Raw genomic sequence first — 21,482 nt, 5'->3', positions numbered from 1 at the left:
GCGAACCAAGGCCAACATAATAAACAAAATAAGCCATTTCCCACAGAAAGTGCTAGCTAGCCTGATAGAAATAAACAAACCAAAAGATAGTCGCTAACCCTAACTCCCTAATGTGAAAACAAGAGAAAACAATCAAAAGAAAATGGCAGTCCACCCCTACAGATTTAATACTATTTACAAAATATACAATTTATAAACAAAACCACGGCACAAAACCTAACAATTCAAAAATGCTAAATAAGATTTGGAAACCAAGAACAGCAAACAGGTGCTGCTGCCAGAAAGAGCCTCGCTAGCTGTTGGGAACCGTACTTTTAAAACTCCAGGAAGTGTAGGATGGACCAATCAGCTTCCTGTACTTCCCCCAAATCCGGCCAATCAGGCAGGGCACCTATAAGAACAAGAAAATAAAAACAACACATATGGCCAGGACCGTAACATGGTCTACTAGTAATGAAGCACGATGGTTGACAAACCAATAAAGTAGCAAAACAGCAATGAAAGAACAAAATTTGATGAAAATATAGAACAATTTCTATGAATAAATAGGCAGTAACACCAGCTTGAGCTGCCCGTAAACCCAAGCAAAAAAGCTTACAGCACCTGGTATTCCCAGGCGGTCTTCCTACCAAGTACTAACCAGGCCCGGCCCTATTTGGCTGCCGAGATCGGACGAGATCGGGCGCTTAGAGAGCGGTGTGGCCGTAACATGCATTTGACATCATCAACAACTCTTAAAAACGCTAGAGAAGCAGAATGCATGACACTTGCTAAGAAGAAGATAAATGTGGCAAAGTACAAAGTACTATAACTGTACTGGTCTGTTACGCCCCTGTCTAGGGGGTCAGGGTGAAACATACAAAGATAAATTTGCATGTTCCCTCTCCGATCCCCAAACCAAAATCCAGGATTGAGATGTTCCAACAGAATGATATTTATTTTAAACGAAAGAAAGTGTCAAACAAAACATGACACTACAACTCAGGGCGAACCAAGGCCAACATAATAAACAAAATAAGCCATTTCCCACAGAAAGTGCTAGCTAGCCTGATAGAAAGAAACAAACCAAAAGACAGTCGCTAACCCTAACTCCCTAATGTGAAAAAAAGAGAAAACAATCAAAAGAAAAATGGCAGTCCACCCCTACAGATTTAATACTATTTACAAAATATACAATTTATAAACAAAACCACGGCACAAAACCTAACAATTCAAAAATGCTAAATAAGGTTTGGAAACCAAGAACAGCAAACAGGTGCTGATGCCAGAAAGAGCCTCGCTAGCTGTTGGGAACCATACTTTTAAAACTCCAGGAAGTGTAGGATGGACCAATCAGCTTCCTGTACTGCCCCCCAATCCAGCCAATCAGGCAGGGCACCTATAAGAACAAGAAAATAAAAACAACACATATGGCCAGGACCGTAACATGGTCTACTAGTAATGAAGCACGATGGTTGGCAAACCAATAAAGTAGCAAAACAGCAATGAAAGAACAAAATTTGATGAAAATATAGAACAATTTCTATGAATAAATAGGCAGTAACACCAGCTTGTGCTGCCCGTAAACCCAAGCAAAGAAGCTTACAGCACCTGGTATTCCCAGGCGGTCTTCCTACCAAGTACTAACCAGGCCCGGCTCTATTTGGCTGCCGAGATCGGACGAGATCGGGCGCTTAGAGAGCGGTGTGGCCGTAAGCTGCATTTGACATCATCAACAGCTCTTAAAAACGCTGGAGAAGCAGAATGCATGACACTTGCTAAGAAGAAGATAAATGTGGCAAAGTACAAAGTACTATAACTGTACTGGTCTGTTACGCCCCTGTCTAGGGGGTCAGGGTGCAACATACAAAGATAAATTAGCATGTTCCCTCTCCGATCCCCAAACCAAAATCCAGGATCGAGATGTTCCAACAGAATGATATTTATTTTAAACGAAAGAAAGTGTCAAACAAAACATGACACTACAACTCAGGGCGAACCAAGGCCAACATAATAAACAAAATAAGCCATTTCCCACAGAAAGTGCTAGCTAGCCTGATAGAAATAAACAAACCAAAAGACAGTCGCTAACCCTAACTCCCTAATGTGAAAACAGTCCAAAGAAAATGGTAGTTCACCCCTACAGATTTAATACTATTTACAAAATATACAATTTATAAACAAAACCACGGCACAAAACCTAACAATTCAGAAATACTAAATAAGGTTTGGAAACCAAGAACAGCAAACAGGTGCTGATGCCAGAAAGAGCCTCGCTAGCTGTTGGGAACCGTACTTTTAAAACTCCAGGAAGTGTAGGATGGACCACTCAGCTTCCGGTACTGCCCCCCAATCCGGCCAATCAGGCAGGGCACCTATAAGAACAAGAAAATAAAAACAACACATATGGCCAGGACCGTAACATGGTCTATTAGTAATGAAGCACGATGGTTGACAAACCAATAAAGTAGCAAAACAGCAATGAAAGAACAAAATTTGATGAAAATATAGAACAATTTCTATGAATAAATAGGCAGTAACACCAGCTTGTGCTGCCCGTAAACCCAAGCAAAAAAGCTTACAGCACCTGGTATTCCCAGGCGGTCTTCCTACCAAGTACTAACCAGGCCCGGCTCTATTTGGCTGCCGAGATCGGACGAGATCGGGCGCTTAGAGAGCGGTGTGGCCGTAAGCTGCATTTGACATCATCAACAGCTCTTAAAAACGCTGGAGAAGCAGAATGCATGACACTTGCTAAGAAGAAGATAAATGTGGCAAAGTACAAAGTACTATAACTGTACTGGTCTGTTACGCCCCTGTCTAGGGGGTCAGGGTGCCACATACAAAGATAAATTAGCATGTTCCCTCTCCGATCCCCAAACCAAAATCCAGGATCGAGATGTTCCAACAGAATGATATTTATTTTAAACGAAAGAAAGTGTCAAACAAAACATGACACTACAACTCAGGGCGAACCAAGGCCAACATAATAAACAAAATAAGCCATTTCCCACAGAGAGTGCTAGCTAGCCTGATAGAAATAAACAAACCAAAAGACAGTCGCTAACCCTAACTCCCTAATGTGAAAACAGTCCAAAGAAAATGGCAGTTCACCCCTACAGATTTAATACTATTTACAAAATATACAATTTATAAACAAAACCACGGCACAAAACCTAACAATTCAAAAATGCTAAATAAGGTTTAGAAACCAAGAACAGCAAACAGGTGCTGATGCCAGAAAGAGCCTCGCTAGCTGTTGGGAACCGTACTTTTAAAACTCCAGGAAGTGTAGGATGGACCAATCAGCTTCCTGTACTGCCCCCCAATCCGGCCAATCAGGCAGGGCACCTATAAGAACAAGAAAATAAAAACAACACATATGGCCAGGACCGTAACATGGTCTACTAGTAATGAAGCACGATGGTTGGCAAACCAATAAAGTAGCAAAACAGCAATGAAAGAACAAAATTTGATGAAAATATAGAACAATTTCTATGAATAAATAGGCAGTAACACCAGCTTGAGCTGCCCGTAAACCCAAGCAAAAAAGCTTACAGCACCTGGTATTCCCAGGCGGTCTTCCTACCAAGTACTAACCAGGCCCGGCCCTATTTGGCTGCCGAGATCGGACGAGATCAGGCGGTTAGAGAGCGGTGTGGCCGTAACATGCATTTGACATCATCAACAGCTCTTAAAAACGCTAGAGAAGCAGAATGCATGACACTTGCTAAGAAGAAGATAAATGTGGCAAAGTACAAAGTACTATAACTGTACTGGTCTGTTACGCCCCTGTCTAGGGGGTCAGGGTGAAACATACAAAGATAAATTTGCATGTTCCCTCTCCGATCCCCAAACCAAAATCCAGGATTGAGATGTTCCAACAGAATGATATTTATTTTAAACGAAAGAAAGTGTCAAACAAAACATGACACTACAACTCAGGGCGAACCAAGGCCAACATAATAAACAAAATAAGCCATTTCCCACAGAAAGTGCTAGCTAGCCTGATAGAAAGAAACAAACCAAAAGACAGTCGCTAACCCTAACTCCCTAATGTGAAAACAAGAGAAAACAATCAAAAGAAAAATGGCAGTCCACCCCTACAGATTTAATACTATTTACAAAATATACAATTTATAAACAAAACCACGGCACAAAACCTAACGATTCAAAAATGCTAAATAAGATTTGGAAACCAAGAACAGCAAACAGGTGCTGCTGCCAGAAAGAGCCTCGCTAGCTGTTGGGAACCGTACTTTTAAAACTCCAGGAAGTGTAGGATGGACCAATCAGCTTCCTGTACTTCCCCCAAATCCGGCCAATCAGGCAGGGCACCTATAAGAACAAGAAAATAAAAACAACACATATGGCCAGGACCGTAACATGGTCTACTAGTAATGAAGCACGATGGTTGACAAACCAATAAAGTAGCAAAACAGCAATGAAAGAACAAAATTTGATGAAAATATAGAACAATTTCTATGAATAAATAGGCAGTAACACCAGCTTGAGCTGCCCGTAAACCCAAGCAAAAAAGCTTACAGCACCTGGTATTCCCAGGCGGTCTTCCTACCAAGTACTAACCAGGCCCGGCCCTATTTGGCTGCCGAGATCGGACGAGATCGGGCGCTTAGAGAGCGGTGTGGCCGTAACATGCATTTGACATCATCAACAGCTCTTAAAAACGCTAGAGAAGCAGAATGCATGACACTTGCTAAGAAGAAGATAAATGTGGCAAAGTACAAAGTACTATAACTGTACTGGTCTGTTACGCCCCTGTATAGGGGGTCAGGGTGAAACATACAAAGATAAATTTGCATGTTCCCTCTCCGATCCTCAAACCAAAATCCAGGATTGAGATGTTCCAACAGAATGATATTTATTTTAAACGAAAGAAAGTGTCAAACAAAACATGACACTACAACTCAGGGCGAACCAAGGCCAACATAATAAACAAAATAAGCCATTTCCCACAGAAAGTGCTAGCTAGCCTGATAGAAATAAACAAACCAAAAGATAGTCGCTAACCCTAACTCCCTAATGTGAAAACAGTCCAAAGAAAATGGCAGTCCACCCCTACAGATTTAATACTATTTACAAAATATACAATTTATAAACAAAACCACGGCACAAAACCTAACAATTCAAAAATGCTAAATAAGATTTGGAAACTAAGAACAGCAAACAGGTGCTGCTGCCAGAAAGAGCCTCGCTAGCTGTTGGGAACCGTACTTTTAAAACTCCAGGAAGTGTAGGATGGACCAATCAGCTTCCTGTACTTCCCCCAAATCCGGCCAATCAGGCAGGGCACCTATAAGAACAAGAAAATAAAAACAACACATATGGCCATGACCGTAACATGGTCTACTAGTAATGAAGCACGATGGTTGACAAACCAATAAAGTAGCAAAACAGCAATGAAAGAACAAAATTTGATGAAAATATAGAACAATTTCTATGAATAAATAGGCAGTAACACCAGCTTGAGCTGCCCGTAAACCCAAGCAAAAAAGCTTACAGCACCTGGTATTCCCAGGCGGTCTTCCTACCAAGTACTAACCAGGCCCGGCTCTATTTGGCTGCCGAGATCGGACGAGATCGGGCGCTTAGAGAGCGGTGTGGCCGTAAGCTGCATTTGACATTATCAACAGCTCTTAAAAACGCTAGAGGAGCAGAATGCATGACACTTGCTAAGAAGAAGATAAATGTGGCAAAGTACAAAGTACTATAACTGTACTGGTCTGTTACGCCCCTGTCTAGGGGGTCAGGGTGAAACATACAAAGATAAATTTGCATGTTCCCTCTCCGATCCTCAAACCAAAATCCAGGATTGAGATGTTCCAACAGAATGATATTTATTTTAAACGAAAGAAAGTGTCAAACAAAACATGACACTACAACTCAGGGCGAACCAAGGCCAACATAATAAACAAAATAAGCCATTTCCCACAGAAAGTGCTAGCTAGCCTGATAGAAATAAACAAACCAAAAGATAGTCGCTAACCCTAACTCCCTAATGTGAAAACAAGAGAAAACAATCAAAAGAAAATGGCAGTCCACCCCTACAGATTTAATACTATTTACAAAATATACAATTTATAAACAAAACCACGGCACAAAACCTAACAATTCAAAAATGCTAAATAAGATTTGGAAACCAAGAACAGCAAACAGGTGCTGCTGCCAGAAAGAGCCTCGCTAGCTGTTGGGAACCGTACTTTTAAAACTCCAGGAAGTGTAGGATGGACCAATCAGCTTCCTGTACTTCCCCCAAATCCGGCCAATCAGGCAGGGCACCTATAAGAACAAGAAAATAAAAACAACACATATGGCCAGGACCGTAACATGGTCTACTAGTAATGAAGCACGATGGTTGACAAACCAATAAAGTAGCAAAACAGCAATGAAAGAACAAAATTTGATGAAAATATAGAACAATTTCTATGAATAAATAGGCAGTAACACCAGCTTGAGCTGCCCGTAAACCCAAGCAAAAAAGCTTACAGCACCTGGTATTCCCAGGCGGTCTTCCTACCAAGTACTAACCAGGCCCGGCCCTATTTGGCTGCCGAGATCGGACGCTTAGAGAGCGGTGTGGCCGTAACATGCATTTGACATCATCAACAGCTCTTAAAAACGCTAGAGAAGCAGAATGCATGACACTTGCTAAGAAGAAGATAAATGTGGCAAAGTACAAAGTACTATAACTGTACTGGTCTGTTACGCCCCTGTCTAGGGGGTCAGGGTGAAACATACAAAGATAAATTTGCATGTTCCCTCTCCGATCCCCAAACCAAAATCCAGGATTGAGATGTTCCAACAGAATGATATTTATTTTAAACGAAAGAAAGTGTCAAACAAAACATGACACTACAACTCAGGGCGAACCAAGGCCAACATAATAAACAAAATAAGCCATTTCCCACAGAAAGTGCTAGCTAGCCTGATAGAAAGAAACAAACCAAAAGACAGTCGCTAACCCTAACTCCCTAATGTGAAAACAAGAGAAAACAATCAAAAGAAAAATGGCAGTCCACCCCTACAGATTTAATACTATTTACAAAATATACAATTTATAAACAAAACCACGGCACAAAACCTAACAATTCAAAAATGCTAAATAAGGTTTGGAAACCAAGAACAGCAAACAGGTGCTGATGCCAGAAAGAGCCTCGCTAGCTGTTGGGAACCGTACTTTTAAAACTCCAGGAAGTGTAGGATGGACCAATCAGCTTCCTGTACTGCCCCCCAATCCAGACAATCAGGCAGGGCACCTATAAGAACAAGAAAATAAAAACAACACATATGGCCAGGACCGTAACATGGTCTACTAGTAATGAAGCACGATGGTTGGCAAACCAATAAAGTAGCAAAACAGCAATGAAAGAACAAAATTTGATGAAAATATAGAACAATTTCTATGAATAAATAGGCAGTAACACCAGCTTGTGCTGCCCGTAAACCCAAGCAAAGAAGCTTACAGCACCTGGTATTCCCAGGCGGTCTTCCTACCAAGTACTAACAAGGCCCGGCCCTATTTGGCTGCCGAGATCGGACGGGATCGGGCGCTTAGAGAGCAGTGTGGCCATAAGCTGCATTTGACATCATCAACAGCTCTCAAAAACGCTGGAGAAGCAGAATGCATGACACTTGCTAAGAAGAAGATAAATGTGGCAAAGTACAAAGTACTATAACTGTACTGGTCTGTTACGCCCCTGTCTAGGGGGTCAGGGTGCAACATACAAAGATAAATTAGCATGTTCCCTCTCCGATCCCCAAACCAAAATCCAGGATCGAGATGTTCCAACAGAATGATATTTATTTTAAACGAAAGAAAGTGTCAAACAAAACATGACACTACAACTCAGGGCGAACCAAGGCCAACATAATAAACAAAATAAGCCATTTCCCACAGAGAGTGCTAGCTAGCCTGATAGAAATAAACAAACCAAAAGACAGTCGCTAACCCTAACTCCCTAATGTGAAAACAGTCCAAAGAAAATGGCAGTTCACCCCTACAGATTTAATACTATTTACAAAATATACAATTTATAAACAAAACCACGGCACAAAACCTAACAATTCAAAAATGCTAAATAAGGTTTAGAAACCAAGAACAGCAAACAGGTGCTGATGCCAGAAAGAGCCTCGCTAGCTGTTGGGAACCGTACTTTTAAAACTCCAGGAAGTGTAGGATGGACCAATCAGCTTCCTGTACTGCCCCCCAATCCGGCCAATCAGGCAGGGCACCTATAAGAACAAGAAAATAAAAACAACACATATGGCCAGGACCGTAACATGGTCTACTAGTAATGAAGCACGATGGTTGGCAAACCAATAAAGTAGCAAAACAGCAATGAAAGAACAAAATTTGATGAAAATATAGAACAATTTCTATGAATAAATAGGCAGTAACACCAGCTTGAGCTGCCCGTAAACCCAAGCAAAAAAGCTTACAGCACCTGGTATTCCCAGGCGGTCTTCCTACCAAGTACTAAACAGGCCCGGCCCTATTTGGCTGCCGAGATCGGACGAGATCGGGCGGTTAGAGAGCGGTGTGGCCGTAACATGCATTTGACATCATCAACAGCTCTTAAAAACGCTAGAGAAGCAGAATGCATGACACTTGCTAAGAAGAAGATAAATGTGGCAAAGTACAAAGTACTATAACTGTACTGGTCTGTTACGCCCCTGTCTAGGGGGTCAGGGTGAAACATACAAAGATAAATTTGCATGTTCCCTCTCCGATCCCCAAACCAAAATCCAGGATTTAGATGTTCCAACAGAATGATATTTATTTTAAACGAAAGAAAGTGTCAAACAAAACATGACACTACAACTCAGGGCGAACCAAGGCCAACATAATAAACAAAATAAGCCATTTCCCACAGAAAGTGCTAGCTAGCCTGATAGAAAGAAACAAACCAAAAGACAGTCGCTAACCCTAACTCCCTAATGTGAAAACAAGAGAAAACAATCAAAAGAAAAATGGCAGTCCACCCCTACAGATTTAATACTATTTACAAAATATACAATTTATAAACAAAACCACGGCACAAAACCTAACGATTCAAAAATGCTAAATAAGATTTGGAAACCAAGAACAGCAAACAGGTGCTGCTGCCAGAAAGAGCCTCGCTAGCTGTTGGGAACCGTACTTTTAAAACTCCAGGAAGTGTAGGATGGACCAATCAGCTTCCTGTACTTCCCCCAAATCCGGCCAATCAGGCAGGGCACCTATAAGAACAAGAAAATAAAAACAACACATATGGCCAGGACCGTAACATGGTCTACTAGTAATGAAGCACGATGGTTGACAAACCAATAAAGTACCAAAACAGCAATGAAAGAACAAAATTTGATGAAAATATAGAACAATTTCTATGAATAAATAGGCAGTAACACCAGCTTGAGCTGCCCGTAAACCCAAGCAAAAAAGCTTACAGCACCTGGTATTCCCAGGCGGTCTTCCTACCAAGTACTAACCAGGCCCGGCCCTGTTTGGCTGCCGAGATCGGACGAGATCGGGCGCTTAGAGAGCGGTGTGGCCGTAACATGCATTTGACATCATCAACAGCTCTTAAAAACGCTAGAGAAGCAGAATGCATGACACTTGCTAAGAAGAAGATAAATGTGGCAAAGTACAAAGTACTATAACTGTACTGGTCTGTTACGCCCCTGTATAGGGGGTCAGGGTGAAACATACAAAGATAAATTTGCATGTTCCCTCTCCGATCCTCAAACCAAAATCCAGGATTGAGATGTTCCAACAGAATGATATTTATTGTAAACGAAAGAAAGTGTCAAACAAAACATGACACTACAACTCAGGGCGAACCAAGGCCAACATAATAAACAAAATAAGCCATTTCCCACAGAAAGTGCTAGCTAGCCTGATAGAAATAAACAAACCAAAAGATAGTCGCTAACCCTAACTCCCTAATGTGAAAACAAGAGAAAACAATCAAAAGAAAATGGCAGTCCACCCCTACAGATTTAATACTATTTACAAAATATACAATTTATAAACAAAACCACGGCACAAAACCTAACAATTCAAAAATGCTAAATAAGATTTGGAAACCAAGAACAGCAAACAGGTGCTGCTGCCAGAAAGAGCCTCGCTAGCTGTTGGGAACCGTACTTTTAAAACTCCAGGAAGTGTAGGATGGACCAATCAGCTTCCTGTACTTCCCCCAAATCCGGCCAATCAGGCAGGGCACCTATAAGAACAAGAAAATAAAAACAACACATATGGCCAGGACCGTAACATGGTCTACTAGTAATGAAGCACGATGGTTGACAAACCAATAAAGTAGCAAAACAGCAATGAAAGAACAAAATTTGATGAAAATATAGAACAATTTCTATGAATAAATAGGCAGTAACACCAGCTTGAGCTGCCCGTAAACCCAAGCAAAAAAGCTTACAGCACCTGGTATTCCCAGGCGGTCTTCCTACCAAGTACTAACCAGGCCCGGCCCTATTTGGCTGACGAGATCGGGCGCTTAGAGAGCGGTGTGGCCGTAACATGCATTTGACATCATCAACAGCTCTTAAAAATGCTAGAGAAGCAGAATGCATGACACTTGCTAAGAAGAAGATAAATGTGGCAAAGTACAAAGTACTATAACTGTACTGGTCTGTTACGCCCCTGTCTAGGGGGTCAGGGTGAAACATACAAAGATAAATTTGCATGTTCCCTCTCCGATCCCCAAACCAAAATCCAGGATTGAGATGTTCCAACAGAATGATATTTATTTTAAACGAAAGAAAGTGTCAAACAAAACATGACACTACAACTCAGGGCGAACCAAGGCCAACATAATAAACAAAATAAGCCATTTCCCACAGAAAGTGCTAGCTAGCCTGATAGAAAGAAACAAACCAAAAGACAGTCGCTAACCCTAACTCCCTAATGTGAAAACAAGAGAAAACAATCAAAAGAAAAATGGCAGTCCACCCCTACAGATTTAATACTATTTACAAAATATACAATTTATAAACAAAACCACGGCACAAAACCTAACAATTCAAAAATGCTAAATAAGGTTTGGAAACCAAGAACAGCAAACAGGTGCTGATGCCAGAAAGAGCCTCGCTAGCTGTTGGGAACCATACTTTTAAAACTCCAGGAAGTGTAGGATGGACCAATCAGCTTCCTGTACTGCCCCCCAATCCAGCCAATCAGGCAGGGCACCTATAAGAACAAGAAAATAAAAACAACACATATGGCCAGGACCGTAACATGGTCTACTAGTAATGAAGCACGATGGTTGACAAACCAATAAAGTAGCAAAACAGCAATGAAAGAACAAAATTTGATGAAAATATAGAACAATTTTTATGAATAAATAGGCAGTAACACCAGCTTGTGCTGCCCGTAAACCCAAGCAAAAAAGCTTACAGCACCTGGTATTCCCAGGCGGTCTTCCTACCAAGTACTAACCAGGTCCGGCCCTATTTGGCTGCCGAGATCGGACGAGATCGGACGCTCAGAGAGCGGTGTGGCCGTAAGCTGCATTTGACATCATCAACAGCTCTTAAAAACGCTGGAGAAGCAGAATGCATGACACTTGCTAAGAAGAAGATAAATGTGGCAAAGTACAAAGTACTATAACTGTACTGGTCTGTTACGCCCCTGTCTAGGGGGTCAGGGTGCAACATACAAAGATAAATTAGCATGTTCCCTCTCCGATCCCCAAACCAAAATCCAGAATCGAGATGTTCCAACAGAATGATATTTATTTTAAACGAAAGAAAGTGTCAAACAAAACATGACACTACAACTCAGGGCGAACCAAGGCCAACATAATAAACAAAATAAGCCATTTCCCACAGAAAGTGCTAGCTAGCCTGATAGAAATAAACAAACCAAAAGATAGTCGCTAACCCTAACTCCCTAATGTGAAAACAGTCCAAAGAAAATGGCAGTCCACCCCTACAGATTTAATACTATTTACAAAATATACAATTTATAAACAAAACCACGGCACAAAACCTAACAATTCAAAAATGCTAAATAAGATTTGGAAACTAAGAACAGCAAACAGGTGCTGCTGCCAGAAAGAGCCTCGCTAGCTGTTGGGAACCGTACTTTTAAAACTCCAGGAAGTGTAGGATGGACCAATCAGCTTCCTGTACTTCCCCCAAATCCGGCCAATCAGGCAGGGCACCTATAAGAACAAGAAAATAAAAACAACACATATGGCCATGACCGTAACATGGTCTACTAGTAATGAAGCACGATGGTTGACAAACCAATAAAGTAGCAAAACAGCAATGAAAGAATAAAATTTGATGAAAATATAGAACAATTTCTATGAATAAATAGGCAGTAACACCAGCTTGAGCTGCCCGTAAACCCAAGCAAAAAAGCTTACAGCACCTGGTATTCCCAGGCGGTCTTCCTACCAAGTACTAACCAGGCCCGGCTCTATTTGGCTGCCGAGATCGGACGAGATCGGGCGCTTAGAGAGCGGTGTGGCCGTAAGCTGCATTTGACATTATCAACAGCTCTTAAAAACGCTAGAGAAGCAGAATGCATGACACTTGCTAAGAAGAAGATAAATGTGGCAAAGTACAAAGTACTATAACTGTACTGGTCTGTTACGCCCCTGTCTAGGGGGTCAGGGTGAAACATACAAAGATAAATTTGCATGTTCCCTCTCCGATCCCCAAACCAAAATCCAGGATTGAGATGTTCCAACAGAATGATATTTATTTTAAACGAAAGAAAGTGTCAAACAAAACATGACACTACAACTCAGGGCGAACCAAGGCCAACATAATAAACAAAATAAGCCATTTCCCACAGAAAGTGCTAGCTAGCCTGATAGAAAGAAACAAACCAAAAGACAGTCGCTAACCCTAACTCCCTAATGTGAAAACAAGAGAAAACAATCAAAAGAAAAATGGCAGTCCACCCCTACAGATTTAATACTATTTACAAAATATACAATTTATAAACAAAACCACGGCACAAAACCTAACAATTCAAAAATGCTAAATAAGGTTTGGAAACCAAGAACAGCAAACAGGTGCTGATGCCAGAAAGAGCCTCGCTAGCTGTTGGGAACCATACTTTTAAAACTCCAGGAAGTGTAGGATGGACCAATCAGCTTCCTGTACTGCCCCCCAATCCAGCCAATCAGGCAGGGCACCTATAAGAACAAGAAAATAAAAACAACACATATGGCCAGGACCGTAACATGGTCTACTAGTAATGAAGCACGATGGTTGGCAAACCAATAAAGTAGCAAAACAGCAATGAAAGAACAAAATTTGATGAAAATATAGAACAATTTCTATGAATAAATAGGCAGTAACACCAGCTTGTGCTGCCCGTAAACCCAAGCAAAGAAGCTTACAGCACCTGGTATTCCCAGGCGGTCTTCCTACCAAGTACTAACAAGGCCCGGCCCTATTTGGCTGCCGAGATCGGACGGGATCGGGCGCTTAGAGAGCAGTGTGGCCATAAGCTGCATTTGACATCATCAACAGCTCTCAAAAACGCTGGAGAAGCAGAATGCATGACACTTGCTAAGAAGAAGATAAATGTGGCAAAGTACAAAGTACTATAACTGTACTGGTCTGTTACGCCCCTGTCTAGGGGGTCAGGGTGCAACATACAAAGATAAATTAGCATGTTCCCTCTCCGATCCCCAAACCAAAATCCAGGATCGAGATGTTCCAACAGAATGATATTTATTTTAAACGAAAGAAAGTGTCAAACAAAACATGACACTACAACTCAGGGCGAACCAAGGCCAACATAATAAACAAAATAAGCCATTTCCCACAGAAAGTGCTAGCTAGCCTGATAGAAATAAACAAACCAAAAGACAGTCGCTAACCCTAACTCCCTAATGTGAAAACAAGAGAAAACAGTCCAAAGAAAATGGCAGTCCACCCCTACAGATTTAATACTATTTACAAAATATACAATTTATAAACAAAACCACGGCACAAAACCTAACAATTCAAAAATGCTAAATAAGGTTTGGAAAGCAAGAACAGCAAACAGGTGCTGCTGCCAGAAAGAGCCTCGCTAGCTGTTGGGAACCGTACTTTTAAAACTCCAGGAAGTGTAGGATGGACCAATCAGCTTCCTGTACTTCCCCCAAATCCGGCCAATCAGGCAGGGCACCTATAAGAACAACAAAATAAAAACAACACATATGGCCAGGACCGTAACATGGTCTACTAGTAATGAAGCAAGATGGTTGACAAACCAATAAAGTAGCAAAACAGAAATGAAAGAACAAAATTTGATGAAAATATAGAACAATTTCTATGAATAAATAGGCAGTAACACCAGCTTGTGCTGGCCGTAAACCCAAGCAAAAAAGCTTACAGCACCTGGTATTCCCAGGCGGTCTTCCTACCAAGTACTAACCAGGCCCGGCTCTATTTGGCTGCCGAGATCGGACGAGATCGGGCGCTTAGAGAGCGGTGTGGCCGTAAGCTGCATTTGACATCATCAACAGCTCTTAAAAACGCTGGAGAAGCAGAATGCATGACACTTGCTAAGAAGAAGATAAATGTGGCAAAGTACAAAGGACTATAACTGTACTGGTCTGTTACGCCCCTGTCTAGGGGCTCAGGGTGCAACATACAAAGATAAATTAGCATGTTCCCTCTCCGATCCCCAAACCAAAATCCAGGATCGAGATGTTCCAACAGAATGATATTTATTTTAAACGAAAGAAAGTGTCAAACAAAACATGACACTACAACTCAGGGCGAACCAAGGCCAACATAATAAACAAAATAAGCCATTTCCCACAGAAAGTGCTAGCTAGCCTGATAGAAAAAAAAACAAACCAAAAGACAGTTGCTAACCCTAACTCCCTAATGTGAAAACAGTCCAAAGAAAATGGCAGTTCACCCCTACAGATTTAATACTATTTACAAAATATACAATTTATAAACAAAACCACGGCACAAAACCTAACAATTCAAAAATGCTAAATAAGGTTTGGAAACCAAGAACAGCAAACAGGTGCTGATGCCAGAAAGAGCCTCGCTAGCTGTTGGGAACCGTACTTTTAAAACTCCAGGAAGTGTAGGATGGACCAATCAGCTTCCTGTACTGCCCCCCAATCCGGCCAATCAGGCAGGGCACCTATAAGAACAAGAAAATAAAAACAACACATATGGCCAGGACCGTAACATGGTCTACTAGTAATGAAGCACGATGGTTGGCAAACCAATAAAGTAGCAAAACAGCAATGAAAGAACAAAATTTGATGAAAATATAGAACAATTTTTATGAATAAATAGGCAGTAACACCAGCTTGTGCTGCCCGTAAACCCAAGCAAAAAAGCTTACAGCACCTGGTATTCCCAGGCGGTCTTCCTACCAAGTACTAACCAGGCCCGGCCCTATTTGGCTGCCGAGATCGGACGAGATCAGGCGCTCAGAGAGCGGTGTGGCCGCAAGCTGCATTTGACATCATCAACAGCTCTTAAAAACGCTGGAGAAGCAGAATGCATGACACTTGCTAAGAAGAAGATAAATGTGGCAAAGTACAAAGTACTATAACTGTACTGGTCTGTTACGCCCCTGTCTAGGGGGTCAGGGTGCCACATACAAAGATAAATTAGCATGTTCCCTCTCCGATCCCCAAACCAAAATCCAGGATCGAGATGTTCCAACAGAATGATATTTATTTTAAACGAAAGAAAGTGTCAAACAAAACATGACACTACAACTCAGGGCGAACCAAGGCCAACATAATAAACAAAATAAGCCATTTCCCACAGAAAGTGCTAGCTAGCCTGATAGAAATAAACAAACCAAAAGACAGTCGCTAACCCTAACTCCCTAATGTGAAAACAGTCCAAAGAAAATGGCAGTTCACCCCTACAGATTTAATACTATTTACAAAATATACAATTTATAAACAAAACCACGGCACAAAACCTAACAATTCAAAAATGCTAAAAAAGGTTTGGAAACCAAGAACAGCAAACAGGTGCTGATGCTAGAAAGAGCCTCGCTAGCTGTTGGGAACCGTACTTTTAAAACTCCAGGAAGTGTAGGATGGACCAATCAGCTTCCTGTACTTCCCCCAAATCCGGCCAATCAGGCAGGGCACCTATAAGAACAAGAAAATAAAGACAACACATATGGCCAGGACCGTAACATGGTCTACTAGTAATGAAGCACGATGGTTGACAAACCAATAAAGTAGCAAAACAGCAATGAAAGAACAAAATTTGATGAAAATATAGAACAATTTCTATGAATAAATAGGCAGTAACACCAGCTTGAGCTGCCCGTAAACCCAAGCAAAAAAGCTTACAGCACCTGGTATTCCCAGGCGGTCTTCCTACCAAGTACTAACCAGGCCCGGCCCTATTTGGCTGCCGAGATCGGACGCTTAGAGAGCGGTGTGGCCGTAACATGCATTTGACATCATCAACAGCTCTTAAAAACGCTAGAGAAGCAGAAGGCATGACACTTGCTAAGAAGAAGATAAATGTGGCAAAGTACAAAGTACTATAACTGTACTGGTCTGTTACGCCCCTGTCTAGGGGGTCAGGGTGAAACATACAAAGATAAATTTGCATGTTCCCTCTCCGATCCCCAAACCAAAATCCAGGATTGAGATGTTCCAACAGAATGATATTTATTTTAAACGAAAGAAAGTGTCAAACAAAACATGACACTACAACTCAGGGCGAACCAAGGCCAACATAATAAACAAAATAAGCCATTTCCCACAGAAAGTGCTAGCTAGCCTGATAGAAAGAAACAAACCAAAAGACAGTCGCTAACCCTAACTCCCTAATGTGAAAACAAGAGAAAACAATCAAAAGAAAAATGGCAGTCCACCCCTACAGATTTAATACTATTTACAAAATATACAATTTATAAACAAAACCACGGCACAAAACCTAACAATTCAAAAATGCTAAATAAGGTTTGGAAACCAAGAACAGCAAACAGGTGCTGATGCCAGAAAGAGCCTCGCTAGCTGTTGGGAACCATACTTTTAAAACTCCAGGAAGTGTAGGATGGACCAATCAGCTTCCTGTACTGCCCCCCAATCCAGCCAATCAGGCAGGGCACCTATAAGAACAAGAAAATAAAAACAACACATATGGCCAGGACCGTAACATGGTCTACTAGTAATGAAGCACGATGGTTGACAAACCAATAAAGTAGCAAAACAGCAATGAAAGAACAAAATTTGATGAAAATATAGAACAATTTCTATGAATAAATAGGCAGTAACACCAGCTTGTGCTGCCCGTAAACCCAAGCAAAAAAGCTTACAGCACCTGGTATTCCCAGGCGGTCTTCCTACCAAGTACTAACCAGGCCCGGCTCTATTTGGCTGCCGAGATCGGACGAGATCGGGCGCTTAGAGAGCGGTGTGGCCGTAAGCTGCATTTGACATCATCAACAGCTCTTAAAAACGCTGGAGAAGCAGAATGCATGACACTTGCTAAGAAGAAGATAAATGTGGCAAAGTACAAAGTACTATAACTGTACTGGTCTGTTACGCCCCTGTCTAGGGGGTCAGGGTGCCACATACAAAGATAAATTAGCATGTTCCCTCTCCGATCCCCAAACCAAAATCCAGGATCGAGATGTTCCAACAGAATGATATTTATTTTAAACGAAAGAAAGTGTCAAACAAAACATGACACTACAACTCAGGGCGAACCAAGGCCAACATAATAAACAAAATAAGCCATTTCCCACAGAAAGTGCTAGCTAGCCTGATAAAAATAAACAAACCAAAAGACAGTCGCTAACCCTAACTCCCTAATGTGAAAACAGTCCAAAGAAAATGGCAGTTCACTCCTACAGATTTAATACTATTTACAAAATATACAATTTATAAACAAAACCACGGCACAAAACCTAACAATTCAAAAATGCTAAATAAGGTTTGGAAAGCAAGAACAGCAAACAGGTGCTGCTGCCAGAAAGAGCCTCGCTAGCTGTTGGGAACCGTACTTTTAAAACTCCAGGAAGTGTAGGATGGACCAATCAGCTTCCTGTACTTCCCCCAAATCCGGCCAATCAGGCAGGGCACCTATAAGAACAACAAAATAAAAACAACACATATGGCCAGGACCGTAACATGGTCTACTAGTAATGAAGCAAGATGGTTGACAAACCAATAAAGTAGCAAAACAGAAATGAAAGAACAAAATTTGATGAAAATATAGAACAATTTCTATGAATAAATAGGCAGTAACACCAGCTTGTGCTGGCCGTAAACCCAAGCAAAAAAGCTTACAGCACCTGGTATTCCCAGGCGGTCTTCCTACCAAGTACTAACCAGGCCCGGCTCTATTTGGCTGCCGAGATCTGACGAGATCGGGCGCTTAGAGAGCGGTGTGGCCGTAAGCTGCATTTGACATCATCAACAGCTCTTAAAAACGCTGGAGAAGCAGAATGCATGACACTTGCTAAGAAGAAGATAAATGTGGCAAAGTACAAAGTACTATAACTGTACTGGTCTGTTACGCCCCTGTCTAGGGGGTCAGGGTGCAACATACAAAGATAAATTAGCATGTTCCCTCTCCGATCCCCAAACCAAAATCCAGGATCGAGATGTTCCAACAGAATGATATTTATTTTAAACGAAAGAAAGTGTCAAACAAAACATGACACTACAACTCAGGGCGAACCAAGGCCAACATAATAAACAAAATAAGCCATTTCCCACAGAAAGTGCTAGCTAGCCTGATAGAAATAAACAAACCAAAAGACAGTCGCTAACCCTAACTCCCTAATGTGAAAACAGTCCAAAGAAAATGGTAGTTCACCCCTACAGATTTAATACTATTTACAAAATATACAATTTATAAACAAAACCACGGCACAAAACCTAACAATTCAGAAATACTAAATAAGGTTTGGAAACCAAGAACAGCAAACAGGTGCTGATGCCAGAAAGAGCCTCGCTAGCTGTTGGGAACCGTACTTTTAAAACTCCAGGAAGTGTAGGATGGACCACTCAGCTTCCGGTACTGCCCCCCAATCCGGCCAATCAGGCAGGGCACCTATAAGAACAAGAAAATAAAAACAACACATATGGCCAGGACCGTAACATGGTCTATTAGTAATGAAGCACGATGGTTGACAAACCAATAAAGTAGCAAAACAGCAATGAAAGAACAAAATTTGATGAAAATATAGAACAATTTCTATGAATAAATAGGCAGTAACACCAGCTTGTGCTGCCCGTAAACCCAAGCAAAAAAGCTTACAGCACCTGGTATTCCCAGGCGGTCTTCCTACCAAGTACTAACCAGGCCCGGCTCTATTTGGCTGCCGAGATCGGACGAGATCGGGCGCTTAGAGAGCGGTGTGGCCGTAAGCTGCATTTGACATCATCAACAGCTCTTAAAAACGCTGGAGAAGCAGAATGCATGACACTTGCTAAGAAGAAGATAAATGTGGCAAAGTACAAAGTACTATAACTGTACTGGTCTGTTACGCCCCTGTCTAGGGGGTCAGGGTGCCACATACAAAGATAAATTAGCATGTTCCCTCTCCGATCCCCAAACCAAAATCCAGGATCGAGATGTTCCAACAGAATGATATTTATTTTAAACGAAAGAAAGTGTCAAAAAAAACATGACACTACAACTCAGGGCGAACCAAGGCCAACATAATAAACAAAATAAGCCATTTCCCACAGAAAGTGCTAGCTAGCCTGATAGAAATAAACAAACCAAAAGACAGTCGCTAACCCTAACTCCCTAATGTGAAAACAGTCCAAAGAAAATGGCAGTTCACCCCTACAGATTTAATACTATTTACAAAATATACAATTTATAAACAAAACCACGGCACAAAACCTAACAATTCAAAAATGCTAAATAAGGTTTGGAAACCAAGAACAGCAAACAGGTGCTGATGCCAGAAAGAGCCTCGCTAGCTGTTGGGAACCGTACTTTTAAAACTCCAGGAAGTGTAGGATGGACCAATCAGCTTCCTGTACTGCCCCCCAATCCGGCCAATCAGGCAGGGCACCTATAAGAACAAGAAAATAAAAACAACACATATGGCCAGGACCGTAACATGGTCTACTAGTAATGAAGCACGATGGTTGGCAAACCAATAAAGTAGCAAAACAGCAATGAAAGAACAAAATTTGATGAAAATATAGAACAATTTCTACGAATAAATAGGCAGTAACACCAGCTTGTGCTGCCCGTAAACCCAAGCAAAAAAGCTTACAGCACCTGGTATTCCCAGGCGGTCTTCCTACCAAGTACTAACCAGGCCCGGCTCTATTTGGCTGCCGAGATCGGACGAGATCGGGCGCTTAGAGAGCGGTGTGGCCGTAAGCTGCATTTGACATCATCAACAGCTCTTAAAAACGCTGGAGAAGCAGAATGCATGACACTTGCTAAGAAGAAGATAAATGTGGCAAAGTACAAAGTACTATAACTGTACTGGTCTGTTACGCCCCTGTCTAGGGGGTCAGGGTGCCACATACAAAGATAAATTAGCATGTTCCCTCTCCGATCCCCAAACCAAAATCCAGGATCGAGATGTTCCAACAGAATGATATTTATTTTAAACGAAAGAAAGTGTCAAACAAAACATGACACTACAACTCAGGGCGAACCAAGGCCAACATAATAAACAAAATAAGCCATTTCCCACAGAGAGTGCTAGCTAGCCTGATAGAAATAAACAAACCAAAAGACAGTCGCTAACCCTAACTCCCTAATGTGAAAACAGTCCAAAGAAAATGGCAGTTCACCCCTACAGATTTAATACTATTTACAAAATATACAATTTATAAACAAAACCACGGCACAAAACCTAACAATTCAAAAATGCTAAATAAGGTTTGGAAACCAAGAACAGCAAACAGGTGCTGATGCCAGAAAGAGCCTCGCTAGCTGTTGGGAACCGTACTTTTAAAACTCCAGGAAGTGTAGGATGGACCAATCAGCTTCCTGTACTGCCCCCCAATCCGGCCAATCAGGCAGGGCACCTATAAGAACAAGAAAATAAAAACAACACATATGGCCAGGACCGTAACATGGTCTACTAGTAATGAAGCACGATGGTTGGCAAACCAATAAAGTAGCAAAACAGCAATGAAAGAACAAAATTTGATGAAAATATAGAACAATTTCTACGAATAAATAGGCAGTAACACCAGCTTGTGCTGCCCGTAAACCCAAGCAAAAAAGCTTACAGCACCTGGTATTCCCAGGCGGTCTTCCTACCAAGTACTAACCAGGCCCGGCTCTATTTGGCTGCCGAGATCGGACGAGATCGGGCGCTTAGAGAGCGGTGTGGCCGTAAGCTGCATTTGACATCATCAACAGCTCTTAAAAACGCTGGAGAAGCAGAATGCATGACACTTGCTAAGAAGAAGATAAATGTGGCAAAGTACAAAGTACTATAACTGTACTGGTCTGTTACGCCCCTGTCTAGGGGGTCAGGGTGCCACATACAAAGATAAATTAGCATGTTCCCTCTCCGATCCCCAAACCAAAATCCA

General features: G+C 41.6%; 19 pseudogenes; all 19 read right to left on the bottom strand.

The window, feature by feature from the left end:
* Nucleotides 1–591: 591 nt before the first annotated feature.
* On the bottom strand, nucleotides 592–710 carry LOC137110469 (5S ribosomal RNA; annotated as a pseudogene).
* Nucleotides 711–1,578: 868 nt separating this feature from the next.
* On the bottom strand, nucleotides 1,579–1,697 carry LOC137111069 (5S ribosomal RNA; annotated as a pseudogene).
* Nucleotides 1,698–2,554: 857 nt separating this feature from the next.
* LOC137111068 (5S ribosomal RNA) lies at nucleotides 2,555–2,673 on the bottom strand (annotated as a pseudogene).
* An 857-nt stretch (nucleotides 2,674–3,530) lies between these two features.
* Nucleotides 3,531–3,649, bottom strand: LOC137110837 (5S ribosomal RNA; annotated as a pseudogene).
* An 868-nt stretch (nucleotides 3,650–4,517) lies between these two features.
* LOC137110468 (5S ribosomal RNA) lies at nucleotides 4,518–4,636 on the bottom strand (annotated as a pseudogene).
* Nucleotides 4,637–5,493: 857 nt separating this feature from the next.
* LOC137111067 (5S ribosomal RNA) lies at nucleotides 5,494–5,612 on the bottom strand (annotated as a pseudogene).
* A 1,844-nt stretch (nucleotides 5,613–7,456) lies between these two features.
* LOC137110679 (5S ribosomal RNA) lies at nucleotides 7,457–7,575 on the bottom strand (annotated as a pseudogene).
* Nucleotides 7,576–8,432: 857 nt separating this feature from the next.
* LOC137110833 (5S ribosomal RNA) lies at nucleotides 8,433–8,551 on the bottom strand (annotated as a pseudogene).
* An 868-nt stretch (nucleotides 8,552–9,419) lies between these two features.
* On the bottom strand, nucleotides 9,420–9,538 carry LOC137110364 (5S ribosomal RNA; annotated as a pseudogene).
* A 1,844-nt stretch (nucleotides 9,539–11,382) lies between these two features.
* Nucleotides 11,383–11,501, bottom strand: LOC137110710 (5S ribosomal RNA; annotated as a pseudogene).
* Nucleotides 11,502–12,358: 857 nt separating this feature from the next.
* LOC137111065 (5S ribosomal RNA) lies at nucleotides 12,359–12,477 on the bottom strand (annotated as a pseudogene).
* Nucleotides 12,478–13,345: 868 nt separating this feature from the next.
* LOC137110678 (5S ribosomal RNA) lies at nucleotides 13,346–13,464 on the bottom strand (annotated as a pseudogene).
* Nucleotides 13,465–14,331: 867 nt separating this feature from the next.
* LOC137111064 (5S ribosomal RNA) lies at nucleotides 14,332–14,450 on the bottom strand (annotated as a pseudogene).
* An 859-nt stretch (nucleotides 14,451–15,309) lies between these two features.
* LOC137110591 (5S ribosomal RNA) lies at nucleotides 15,310–15,428 on the bottom strand (annotated as a pseudogene).
* A 1,834-nt stretch (nucleotides 15,429–17,262) lies between these two features.
* LOC137111063 (5S ribosomal RNA) lies at nucleotides 17,263–17,381 on the bottom strand (annotated as a pseudogene).
* An 857-nt stretch (nucleotides 17,382–18,238) lies between these two features.
* On the bottom strand, nucleotides 18,239–18,357 carry LOC137111300 (5S ribosomal RNA; annotated as a pseudogene).
* Nucleotides 18,358–19,214: 857 nt separating this feature from the next.
* On the bottom strand, nucleotides 19,215–19,333 carry LOC137111062 (5S ribosomal RNA; annotated as a pseudogene).
* An 857-nt stretch (nucleotides 19,334–20,190) lies between these two features.
* LOC137111061 (5S ribosomal RNA) lies at nucleotides 20,191–20,309 on the bottom strand (annotated as a pseudogene).
* Nucleotides 20,310–21,166: 857 nt separating this feature from the next.
* Nucleotides 21,167–21,285, bottom strand: LOC137111060 (5S ribosomal RNA; annotated as a pseudogene).
* Nucleotides 21,286–21,482: the final 197 nt, after the last annotated feature.

The sequence above is a fragment of the Channa argus genome, unplaced genomic scaffold (genome assembly GCF_033026475.1).
Source record: "Channa argus isolate prfri unplaced genomic scaffold, Channa argus male v1.0 Contig009, whole genome shotgun sequence".
Lineage (NCBI taxonomy): Eukaryota > Metazoa > Chordata > Actinopteri > Anabantiformes > Channidae > Channa > Channa argus.
The sequence above is the reverse complement of the archived record's forward strand: the minus strand, read 5'-3'. Positions and strand labels throughout refer to the sequence as shown.